A 13,526-nucleotide genomic window follows, 5' to 3' on the forward strand; every position below is an offset into this window, starting at 1 on the left:
TCGCATATCCATGTTACTTGCAATTCATGCTTCTCGAGTACCATAGCCTGGAATGTAATCTTCTTCTTTTTGACGTCGTACTGAATTTACATCTCTCGACCTTTATTCATTTTACTGTGCATTGGTTGCTATTGTTTTCTCAACTGCAAGTGCTGCTGCATTTGTAATCTAGCAAATAATTTAAGTTTGATTTGATACTTTGAGTGGTATTTGAAAGAAGGATTACGTAACAAGTTTACAACAATTCCAAAAATATAAACTAAAAAGTAGATGATAAAATGATAGAACAGAACACAAGGTTTGGTAACTCAGTTTGGTGCAATACCACCTACAGGCAATGTGTTTTAGGAAAGATATTTTCACTAATGAACAGTTACGCGTTTACACTTACAACGTTTTAGTTATCGTTTAATACAAAGCTTCTACAGTGATACACGAATAGCCTAACTTAGTGAATGATTACATAGGTTACTGAGGCTCTCCCTAAGTGTGAGACTTCCTCTCAAATATATCTTCAATTTTTCCGCTTTCAAATGAAGACCACTTCACTTGATATACTTAGGCTCCCTCTAGTAAAGATCGCTTCTTATATAAACGTTAATGCTTTAAAATGATCAAGAGGGACAAACTCAAGATCTGCAGAACTTCTTGCTTCACAATCACACGGATTGACACCAATGTTGTTTTCTTTAGCAAAAAACAAATAAATGGCAGACGTCTTTTTCAAAAGTGCTAATCCTAAAACAAAGAATACAAAACTTTAAATATGCACGACAAAAAGGAAGAATCAGACCATTACCAACCAACAAAGCCTAGAGAAGGAAAAGATCTTTAAGAATAAACCCACATAATTTTCCAGACAAGGAAAGAATTTCCAGATAGAAACTGCACTGTGGGACAATTTGATGAAGAACAAGATTACCAACAACCACGAAACACACTAAAAAATATAGCCAACACCAAAGTACTAACAATATCTATACTACTTTATTTTTTTAAAAAAGACTATCTTTGAGGGGAAAAAATATGAAAGAATACAGAGGATTAAAATAAAATAACGACAAAAGAAAGCACCCTAGAAGAAGGGCCTCGAATCTAACAAAATATGACCTAAAGAGTAATTACAAAAGGGGTCGGTCGTTATCGAAAACCAAAGAGAAACATTATACTTCACGAAGGATTAAACATCATCCGGACCCCCCTAAAAGTCGATCCCTCTAAAAATCCTACTGTTTCTCTCTCTCAAATACCCCACAACGAAGCGCACTCAATCTTCCTTAAAAAATCTCCATTTTCACCTAAACAACAGATGAAGGAGAAACTCTTCGATGATATCACTAAAAGCTATGTGTCAGGTAATTGGATGCCGAATACACCAAAGAAGAAGTTCGAAAATCATACAAACATTATTATAATTCCAAAATAAATGATGTGGATCTTCCTCCTTCCTCCGACAAAGAATACAACAAAAAAAACCTGTCATCCCTTGAGATCCTCTCGGATATTGATTATTTCATGGATAACATGCCCTACGTTTTTTTTGGGATTTTCACTTTCTAAAGAGCCGAAAACATCGACTCGTGATGGATCCAATAAATGATGGAAAAATAAATTACAAGAAAGGCCCTCGGAAGGACTAGGACTCCAAATAAGAATATCCCTTCTCCCGCTTCCCAAATTATAAAAGGAGGGCCATAACCCCCGGACAAAGGAATGTTATCTATACTTGGTAATAAATGAACTAATAAGAATAGAACACATTGTCATGGTCATTCTGCACTCTTTCTAGGGTTTTGTATCTTTTACTTTGTTTACGAGGTAATAAATTGCTGAGGTGTTCGCCTTTCATTCCACTGGTAATTGACCTTTAGTGTGTCGAGAGAGCTTTGATCGTCCTTTTGTGAAAATCTTGTAGTGGAAAGAGTGTTGGTAGATTGTTTAAATGTTATTTTTGATATTGACAACTTTATGGAACTTATTCATGAGATGCGAAGAATGCAGTTTCAGTATGGTGTAGTGTTATGAGTATTATAATGTTGTGATTTTGTTAATATTTTAAGGGGAAGACTTCATATTTAATCAAGGTGAAAACTCATTTTTTCTTATTTACTTAGTTTGGTGAGTTGATATTGATATTAACTTTGAACTTTCAATTCCACTCTCTTAAACTCTTAAATTGGAGTTGGTGGTTAACCTACTTCCTCAAAACTAGGTTATAAAATTCCTCACAAATCAACCAATAAATCACTTGAAATTTAACCGATAAACCACACCTAGCCAAGTAAAGAAAAACACCCAACCTCAATAAATAAGCATGAACTTAGCTAGGAAAAAACAAGAAATAACTTCTCATTGATGGAATGAAAAAGATTAAAAGTTTAGGAGATACAAATTTTCCCAAGGTGTGGGAAAAAAATAATAACAAATACAATCAAACAGAGATAAACTCTGCCTCAAAAGAGGAAAAAAAAATAATAATAGAGATAAACTTTCAAACAACTGACTGATAATTCGCCTTTATTGGCAGAAAAACAAAGGCTACTAGAAAGCTACCAAAAATCCAAAATATGACTACCAACCAACAAACTGAGCAGACTGAAAATTCTTCAATGATGCACAAACTAAAATCGGAAGAAAGAAGCTTTTGATGAACCAACACCAAGAAAACTAAACAAATCTCATAATGCTCTAAAGCTTCCAACAGGAGGATAATACAAAGCTCAACTAGAAAAATTAAACCGCCACTAAAAACTTCCAAAAAACAGTGTACGAGAAACCGGCCACTCTCTATAGATCAACCCAAATAAAATTAGAATTTAATTAGCACTCTTAAAAGTGCATTGAATATTTTCGAATCTCTCTCACATCTTGAGGTGCTTGGGACATTTGTCGAAAACAAAAAGATTATATGACAATTTCATGATTCCATACGAAGAAAGTTGGAATTTAGTCCTCTAATTTATAACTAGAATTTAATCCATATGGTAGGATAAAATCCTTATAAATTTTATCAAACTACAAGAATTATTTATAAAACTGTATCTAACCATAAGAACTAAATTCTAACTTTTAACTCTACAAGTGAATTTTGATAAAATCCTCCAAACTATATTATAAAATTCCTCACACATCAATCAATAAATCATTTGAAATTTACCCGATAAACCACTCAAACCACAATTGTAACTGGTTTATTTAACCAAGGCAACCTTTGGCTTGAAAAAATGTCATGAGTAAATAGAAACAGAAAAAGTATATAGTCTGGACTTGAGAGTAGATTGGGATATAATTTGATGTATCTTTTGAACCATGCAGTCGCTGTATTTTATTAATTCGATTAGAATAAGATTTAGAAGGAAGAAATGGGGGCCTAGGCATTAGGAATAAACTAGTGGTCTAGAAAACATTGGGGGCATGGCCTACTAAAAAGAAAAAACCTTACATATAGTGATATAGGGATGTTATCATAACGTATATTTGAGTATGCTTTTAAATGTGCATTCATTAATACCGTTGAGCTTGTGAGAACTTGAACATAATTTTGTTGGTTTAGTATCTTTAACCAAGTGGTCAGAAATTCAATCTTCTTACTCCATATGTTGAACTAAAAATAAAATAAAATAATAAGAACAATGTTCAACTTTACGATTGCCCATTGTAGAAGAATACTGCAAGCTTGACGTTTTACCTCTTGCTTGAACGGGTTTGTCTTCGCTCTTGACTACTTGATTGGTGCTCATATTGTTGACCATTAAACGTTATTTCACAAATGTGTAGCGTTAATAATTGTACCTTTTTTTTATAAAATAAATTTAATTAGCACTCTTATAAGTGCATTGAATATTTTTAAACCTCTCCTATCTTGAGGATATTTATCGAGGATAAATTGTAAATTTGGTCCCTATAATTTGGAGAATGTTATAATTTAGTTCTTATGGTTTATAATTAGAATTTAGGGTGTTTGGGAGTGATAGTTGGAGTAGTGATTTTAGAAAAAGAGATTTAGTTACAGTTGATTGTATAAAATTGGTTTTTAAGACTCCGTTCGTTAACCATTTGGTTTTTTGTTTTTGTTTTTAAAAATTAAGTCTATTTCATCCACATTTCTTACAATAATTTGCACTACAATGGTTGAATTCTTAGCCAAATTTTTTAAAAAAAAACAACTTTTTTAAAGCTATTTTTTTTTAGTTATTAAATTTTGGTTGGGTTATTTAAACCATTGGTGGAAAGTAGATAATAAAGAAATATAGATGTGAAAGTAGTGTTTATAGGCATGGATTTCAAAACTAAAAAACCAAAAACAAAATGGTTATTAAATGGGGTCTAAACAATCAAATTTATGTTTGCTTCCAAATTTTTAGAGTGGTTTTTAAATATTTAAAAATGATTTTGAATTATTATATTTGGTTCTAAAAGTGAAGTTAGAGTTATTCAATTACTTAAAATTGTATTTTTTATTTGAGAAATTATTATTTAACTAAATAATTGTGGTAAATATCTATTTTATTGTAGTAAGGCAAATGTTTATGATAGATTTTGAAAGAAAATTAAAATTATATATAATTTTTTGTTTAATTAACAATTTAATGACAAACAATGTCGCGTTAAATACAACAATATTTTAACAAAAACTGAATTAGATAGCCATTTCGAGTTTGATTTCCGATCAATCATCTAACAAAAAATCATTTATCAACTAATTCTTTTAAAATCAATTTGAAATGGTTTTAGATTTTTCTAAAATCAATTCTAACTCATGTTAAATACCATCATTTTAAGGAAAAGTGATTTTGGCAAGCAAAAAAGTGATTTTGACTATTTCAAAATCACTCCCAAAATATGTGGTTTGACGAACTACTTGTAAATTTAAATAAATTATAGGGACTATTCATAAGATCAAAAATTAAATTCTAAATTTCTCAAAACTAGGAGGCCAATTTGTAATTTAAGGGAAAAAAATATATTGTTTGTTATTTTGAAATAGGGTAATTAAGTGTTTCTAGGTGGAGTTCAAATGGTATATTTGGATGAATGTTGTAAGTTTTAAAACTAATGGGTGAAATATTGTAGTTTTCAAAATATTTAAGAAATGTGGTAGTTTTTTTATTTGACTACTATTTTTTAAAAAATACTATTATTCCTGTACCTTATTTAGAGTACTCTATGCACTTATATTTCTTGATAATAACAAAGGGTGTCCTTGTATTTTTTTAATAATAAATAAAATTTGCATCCTTAACTCTTAACTCTAAGAGACATTATTGAAAAAATAAATAAATTCTCAATCATTTTTTCTTCCATAATTGGAAAATAACAAAATGTAAATTAAAATGTTCATATTAATACAACAATTCAATGTAACTCATTCATTTAAAAATAATAATAATAATAAATCAATGTGTCTCACAAGGCAAACGTCATCTATTTCGAGCCGATTGTCGTCGTAGGCTTTGAACTTGAGGCTGCTCTGGTTTCTTTTGATGTTGTTCTAGTACCTCTGCAAGTGATTCATAGATAAATACTCATTATGTTCTCCACGGTTGCGCTCATGTCAATGCATGTATTAAGACAATGGATTAGCATTTGAATCATAATATCCTAAACTAAATGCTGGTATCATCATATTAAAGTAATCTATCTGGCTCTGTGTCTACGTCATAGGAGGCAATTCTTCTACATTGTGAGTGATTTCATCAAACTCTGTTGGAGTAATAGGTATATCGTACATATAATGTAACTCCTCCATATATAACTCTCATTATTATTACATATAGCAAGAACCTGATTTGGATCATTTACAACATCACGAATGCTACTGTTGCTCGATCCTTATGAATTATTAAACAATTAGACAATATTTAAAATAAATTTAAATTAAAAATAATTATACAATATTTAATTATGCACCATATGACCCATAATTGCTCTCGGACAAGTAACGTAGTACTTTGTAATATTATTGTACCAGTTGATGTAATTTTGAATTATATCACTATCAAATTGCCTAATTGAAATCCCATTGCAATAAACTTTGCATGATAGTGTCATCGCAATATCAAATGTGCAACTTTTTCAGACCAATCTCCAGTTTTTAGGTCGATATTATGCAGGGGGTTTAGTATTACAAGGCAATGGGACATCCTGTTGAAAACCAAATTGTCTCATTAACCTGTTAGAAATATGCCATCTACGAATATGAAAACATATGAGATGACTTATCGTCTGTCTTATGTTCGTTTGTATAGAAATTGAGTAAAGTGTCCATGATAGCTTTATAAAGCTCCCAAATAATTTGAAACATAAAATATTATATTAAAAAATATTAAAGACATTGAAAATATGTATAAAAAATTCAATTAGATTTAGTATTAATGTACCTAATCAAGTTGAAGCATATCAAACATGTATTTATACTGACTAACTATATGTAGCTGACCTAATCAAGTTGAAGCAGATCAAACATGTATCTATACTGACTAATTATATGTGTAGTTGACCTAGTCACACAAAATTTGTTTCTCCACCTATATTATTAAATTAATATTTTAGATTTTAAATTAACTAGATCAGTCATACAAAAATATTTGTCAAATTAACTTGAATCAAAATAACATACCGAGAACCGTAGACTCGTCCAACTAATTAGGCATCGACAAGTCAGAGCTGTAGAGCTATTGTTGGAAATCGTTTTCAAGTCCATAATTACAAAAGTATCAGAGGCTCAACGATTTCACGAACGTCGAGATTTGTTGCTTTGCATAGATAGTCATGCCAACCATGCTCCACCTCAAGAATACCGTCTCGCTTCATAGAGTTTGACTAACAATCGAATATTATAAGAATTATATATAGAAAATCACTCATTGTATTAGACCATAAACTAAACTTTTTAAACTATAAACTTCAAAGTTAAATAAAAAAAAAAAATCAAATAGTATTAAAAACAAAAAATCATTCAATTAGGATTTTTTTTAATAAAATCAAACAAAATACTAAACTTTTTTTTAAAAAAAAACATACTAAAAAAATAGAATATTAAAAAAAATAAACAATGATGCGTCTTTTTCTATTAAAAAACAATAAATAAATAATATAGAGAAAAATAAAATTAAAAATATATATATTGTACTAACAAAATCTAATGTCTAAAATTCTAATACTAAATTTTCTTCAAAAGAACACTAAACCGTAAAAATCCTAACATTAATATTATTTAAAATGTAAAAGAAAATACCAACATGGTAGATCTAACATAATATAAATAAGAATATTAAACTATAGAGAAAAAATTACTAACATCAATATATAAATATTATTGAATTCATATTATTAAAAAACTATTATTGAATTCAGACTAACATGGTAGATCTAAAATATTATTGAATTTAGACTAATATCAATAATTTGTTGAGTTTTATGTCCTAAAACTCGTGGTTTTGTAAAACAATAAATTTATTCTGTAAATCAATAAAGTTATTATTGAAGTGTGGATTCAATCCAGTTATTATTAAATATATGAATTGCTTATTTCATTTCAGAAATAAATCCAATAAACTAAAAGATCCATGACTATTACATGAGTACTTAAACTTTATGTGGAGACATAAAAGTGGACCAGGTTCAAATAAATAGTCAAAATGATCTGTAGTATAGAAATAAGGTTGGATACCTTATTCTGGTAACACTATCGAATGTGACCCATTTTATAGTTGTTACAAGAAGTTGTAAAGTGATACAAACAAAGTGATTCTAATTCATTCATGTGGTGACATGAGGAGTGGGGGCGTCTTGTGCAATGAGTTTGCATAAGATCGGATCAAGAAATAAGTCACTCTTACTTTATAACGTTGTTTACTGTTTAAGAATGAATATCTCATAACGGTGACCTAGGCAACTTAACCTTAATCCTAAGCTAACTATGAACCTCTATTTATTCGAGATTATCCTTAGATTTTCATAGGTGAGGGTTGGCTCAAAACTTCCCATTTTAGAGGTAAGACTGGGTAGATAACTGAGGACATAGGGTGCAAGATAGAATTCATTCCTATCCGCTTTCAGAGATAGTAGAGAGGTTGTTCTTTTTAAGTGTTGACTCCGGATCTTGAACATGGGTCCCACCCTCTCATTGGGCCAAGAGGGATTCGGTTTGTTGATTAGATCACAAACAAATTGTTCATTTAGTGGAACTTAAGGAACAATAGGTAATCTCGTGGATAAAACAGTTATTGACCTAACTGTTATTACGAGCGACCTGTGAAAGATTAACTTACTAATCATGGTTATATCGAGTGGACACAATATATCTACAGTGAGGGGAGTGCAACTATTGGGCTTTCGTGGAGTGACCAGTAGTTAACGAATGGGGCTAACTCGGTATAAAGAGTTTAGCCAATTAATTTCGGATCGTTGGAGCCCATAATATGTAGGTCCAATAGGCCTTAGAATAACATGATAATTTAATTTGAAATGTTCAAATTCAAATTAAGGGAATTGATAATTATATGTGATATAATTATACGTTTAATTTTGGAATTAAAATATTTAAATATTAAATTCATGAATAGAGATTCATGATGGTGGAATTGGTGATAAATTAATTTGATATTTGATATTAAATTAATAGAATTAATTAAATTATTTAATTATTTATTTATTATTAACTTTATTAGAAAATTAATTATTGAATTGATTTTTGTAAAATTAATAAAATTTCAAGTTTTAATTATAGAGTTAAAAATTGAAAAATAGTTTTTATTTGAAAATTCATTTAAAAAAAAGGTTTTTTTTTTTAAATGGAAAATTCCCAAATGTGAGATTTTCCCACTTTAAAGCATGCTCCTTAGTCACTTTTGTACTACATTTCCAGCTCATGTTTGAAGGTGGAGCTAGAACCATATCATGCAATCAACATTTGCATGAAGAACCTACATAAAAATTCTACTTTGAGTGGAAATTTCCAGAGTAATTGCTGAATTTGTTGAGAGTCTTGAGGTTGAAGAAGTGTTCTTCACCAAGCCGAAGGACCAGTCACCTTCTCCTCTCCTTCTCCTCTCAATTCCCTGAATTCTAGCTTGTTTTGAGTCTCACGACTCAATAAGACTCCTAGAGTAGGAAGCTCTAGTGGTTATCCACAACCAAAATTTGAGAGGATTGCAGCTGATTTTTGTTGAAGAAGAAGATCTTCAAAGGTATATATGAAACCTTCTTTTTCATTTGATGAGCATGCTGATTTCAAAGCAAAAATTGATGAATTATAATGCTTTATGATTATGTTTTCTTAAACTAACATAATTAATATTAAAAAACTATGAACATCAATATATAAGGAATAAAATGATATATCTAGCATAATATAAATATAAAAAAGTATTAAAAACAAAATACTACTAATAAATAAAAATTAAACCCATAAATTTAATAGTTGTCTTACTTTTTTCTTCAAAGTGACAACGGTTCTTTTTTTTTTTTTTTTTTTTTTTTTGTTATCCGGCAACAAAAACTACGAAAAAATGAAATATTATTATAATTTATAATTTATTTTTAACTAAAAAAATAGAAATTTAATTGAATGAACATATCCCTCTTTTTGGTTGTTTGTTTCTTAAACAAAAAAAAAAAAACTATAAAAAATACAATAATATGAAAATATGAACAAAATTGATAATTATTTTTAAAAGATAGAAATTTAGTAGAGTGAATGTACAAACCTGTGTAAATTGTGATCAAAGAAGAGTGAAGTGCGAAAAGAAAGGATTCACACGAACAAAAAAAAAAAAAGAGAGAGTAAGAGAAGGTAATAATCAGTGTTATTTGTGATTTGAGAAGGGTGAAGAGCTAGTTTAAAAAGACATATTCGACCTACGAATTAAAAGTGGTAGGTGGAGCGGCAGCTGAGGATTTAAAGTTGAAGTGACGATTCAACATGTCACAGCAGGTCGAGACTTCAACTCTCGAGATAGCAGGCGCATGCGATTCGATTGGGTTATGGCAGTGGTGTAGCAAGATTCGACTGGTTGTGACAACGGTGTGCAGGATGTCGAATGTTGAAGATTCGACCTGTGTAGGTCGAGTTTTGAATCATCTGACTTGCTTTTTAATTTTTTTTAGGTCGAATTTTTAACTCTCGACTTACTTTTATTTTTATTTTTTGATCGAGTTTTTAACTCTCGATTTAGTTTTGTATTTTTTTTTTAACCCTCAAACTTTTAAAAAGCTGCCACACTTTTCCAAAATCTCTAAATATTTTTAAAGCACCATATTTCACTAATCATTTTTTTAAAATTGCAATATTAAAGTAAAACATCCTGTTCAAATCACTTTGAAGCAAGGCCCTCCCAAAAAATAAAGAAAGAAAAGTTATATAGGAAAAGGAAATGGTCAAAATGATCTGATTGTGATTCGTTCAAATGGCTCCACGAAGCCGAAACAGCTTCCTTTCGTTTCCTTTTTTTTCTTCATTTTTTTGGAGGTTCAATTCCCTATAGAATTAATTATACACAAGCGTTGGAGGACTGTCACACACCAACAAAAGCCAAAGTACAAGAAATTAATTAAATGAAAAGATGTATCCAATAAAAAGAAAGAGAAAGAAAATGCACTCTTTTCATTTTTCTTACATATTTACTCTTTAAAATGACGAATCAAATGCTAATTAATATGCATTTATAATTTCATAATTGTTGAAAGTGGAATAGCTAGTTCAATGCTTGAATTTGACTTCAATGCCTTAGATTCAAATGAATTTCATATTAAGACAACTCTTTATCTGATATTGAGGTTGTTATTGAAGATATTCTTTTTGTTGCAAATTCTATTGATGTTTCGTTTTTTTATCATATCTCTAGAGAGGAAATAAAACTGTTCATGCTATAACAGTTTTGACATTCTCTCAATATTGCTCTTTTTTATGGAAAGATATCATTTTTTATTGTATCTGCCATCTCATCTACGATGAGGAAGTACAGGAGTAATTGGTTTTGGTTTTGTGTTGCTTTTTCTCGTCTAAAATAAATGAATTTCATATATTTTTTTAAAATTTATAATTATCTACTATGCTCGTTTTGTTCAATTGATATCAAACATATACTATTCACCTTGAGGTCAAAGGTACGATCCTCATCTCACATATTATCTAAAAAATTTTTTTTTTTCTTTACCCACATTTATAATTATTATTATGTTGCTTAGATGATAATTGATGGATCAATTCCATTGAGATATATTTATATTTATTCATATAATAATTTAGGTATTCAAATTTTTTAATGTAGATTGAATAGACATGAAATTTTGCCTTCTATGTAAATTATTGTATCTTAGTCGTGGTTTTTTTTTTTTTAAGTCAAATAGTGGCTCTTTGATTATTAACTTTGATTTTGTATAATCAATTAATTAATTATTCATTTATTGGTTAACACATTATTCAATTGTATTCAAAGTTAGCCATTAACTAATAAAATATAAAGAACAATATTGTATACTTCCATGACATTGATTGTTTTTTTTTTTTCAATTTTTATATAAATAATCCAATTGATAGAGATTAATCAATGTTGATTTTTTTTTCTTTTAATAAAGAATATATTTCACATCTATTAAGTCTTTATTTCTAAAAAATAAAAAATAGGGGTGGGAGTTTCAACCTTAAGAAAGAAAAACAAATAATTTTTCAATTAGTAAGAGGGTACTAATGATTACGAGATTCAATTGTACAGAGTAGGTTTGTTAAAAAAAGAATCATGAATAAATGTTGTTGCACTAGGGTTGTTTTTTTAATAACTGGTTTTTATGTAAGATTCTTACTAATTTATAATATTTACTTGATTGGTAAATGACAAAACTTAGACAATTAAAGATAATTTCTATCCATCAAACTATTAATAATACAATTATATTTTAAAAGTAAAAGGGAGATTTTCAAAAATAGAAAATTAAAGAAAATTATTATCCAAAATAGCAATATTTTATTTTATTTTATTTGTTATAAAAGCGGATAGTAGTCTACCACTATCCATCAATGATAGAAACTGAAAGAAGTCGATAGATATTTATAGAAGTTTATCAGTATCTTGCAGTATTTTTTGTTATTTCTGTAAATGGTTTGATATTTTTTCTATTTATGGAAAATTTTCAAAATAAAATGTTAATACTACATATCTATTAAATTTTTGTCAATAACTGAGTGTTTATTGTTCATTAAACAATTAAATTAGGTTCAAAATATAACATCAACTACTTAAAATATTTAATGTTTTTATTTGGAAAAACTAAAGTTTAAGGCACGAAAGATATGTTTGATCTCTAAGAGAGTGTTTGGGGTACTATCTTAAGGTTATAATAATAATCTCTTGCTACAGTAAATACTATTTTATATTTATCAATTAGCTACACTCATTACTATTTCAAAATTCTCATTTGTTACGGTTTTTACTATTTTACATTCATCATTTTTTTGCTACAATATTTGTTATTTTTTTCTCCAACTAAAATAGTTTACACCTTAAACACATACTATTATAACTTAAACTAAAATAACTCACACTCCGAATACAAACTATTATAACCTAACGATAATAACCTAGAACTATAATAACCAATTCCTCACCCCAAATGCTTCCTAAAATTTTAAAGTGTAACTTTTTAGTCTTCAAATTTTCAAGTATATGTTTAAAAGGTCCATGAATATTTTTTTTTATTGTTATTATAGTTTTTAACATGATATTTTCAATTAAAAAAACAAAAGATTGGAGACGTTGAAAATTATATATATTATTTTAAATGAATTTTTCATGTCAACATTTAAAATAATAACAATAAATTATACAAGAAACCTTTAAATACATTTTTAAAAATTCGGTAACTGACACAAAGATTGTATAATCAACTTCAAAGCTAGATGTTTGATTCTTTCGAAAAAACTTGATAACTAATATAAAACATTTTGAAATTTTAGAGATTAGCTATTATCGTAAACACGAGGACTAAAAATGTAATTTCACCATTTAATTTAAAACACAATCCAACCCATATTAGCAACTTGGTTGAACCCACAAACCCAAAAAAGCAAAGCCATAATAACACTCTAAAAAGTGCACATGATCACTCAACAATAAAGAGCAAAACACAGAGAAAATGGCCTGTCATTCATAGAGAGAGAAGAGTTCAAGTTCAATTATGTCTCCTTGCTAATCTCACCGCTGGTTTCACTCAATGCTGCCACGTGTCATCTCCTTACAAATTCATTGGATTTCATATCTACAATTTGACAGTGACATACAAATACTAAATACATTTTAAATACATTTACAATACAAACAATTAATTTCCCTTTCGCCATCTTTTTTAATTCTTAAATAAATATCTTTTTGTAACATCCAATCTTTTTTTTTTAAATGCCAATTTTGAACTTAGGTAAAAAATTCAAAAGGTTGATATCAATAAAAATGTCGAGTTCTTAATTTTACGAAAATTTTGGTGAAAATAGATAAAATATCGACATCGATAGATATTTATGGAAAATTTAT

Source organism: Benincasa hispida, chromosome 6 (assembly GCF_009727055.1).
Source record: "Benincasa hispida cultivar B227 chromosome 6, ASM972705v1, whole genome shotgun sequence".
In the NCBI taxonomy this organism is placed as follows: Eukaryota; Viridiplantae; Streptophyta; class Magnoliopsida; order Cucurbitales; family Cucurbitaceae; genus Benincasa; species Benincasa hispida.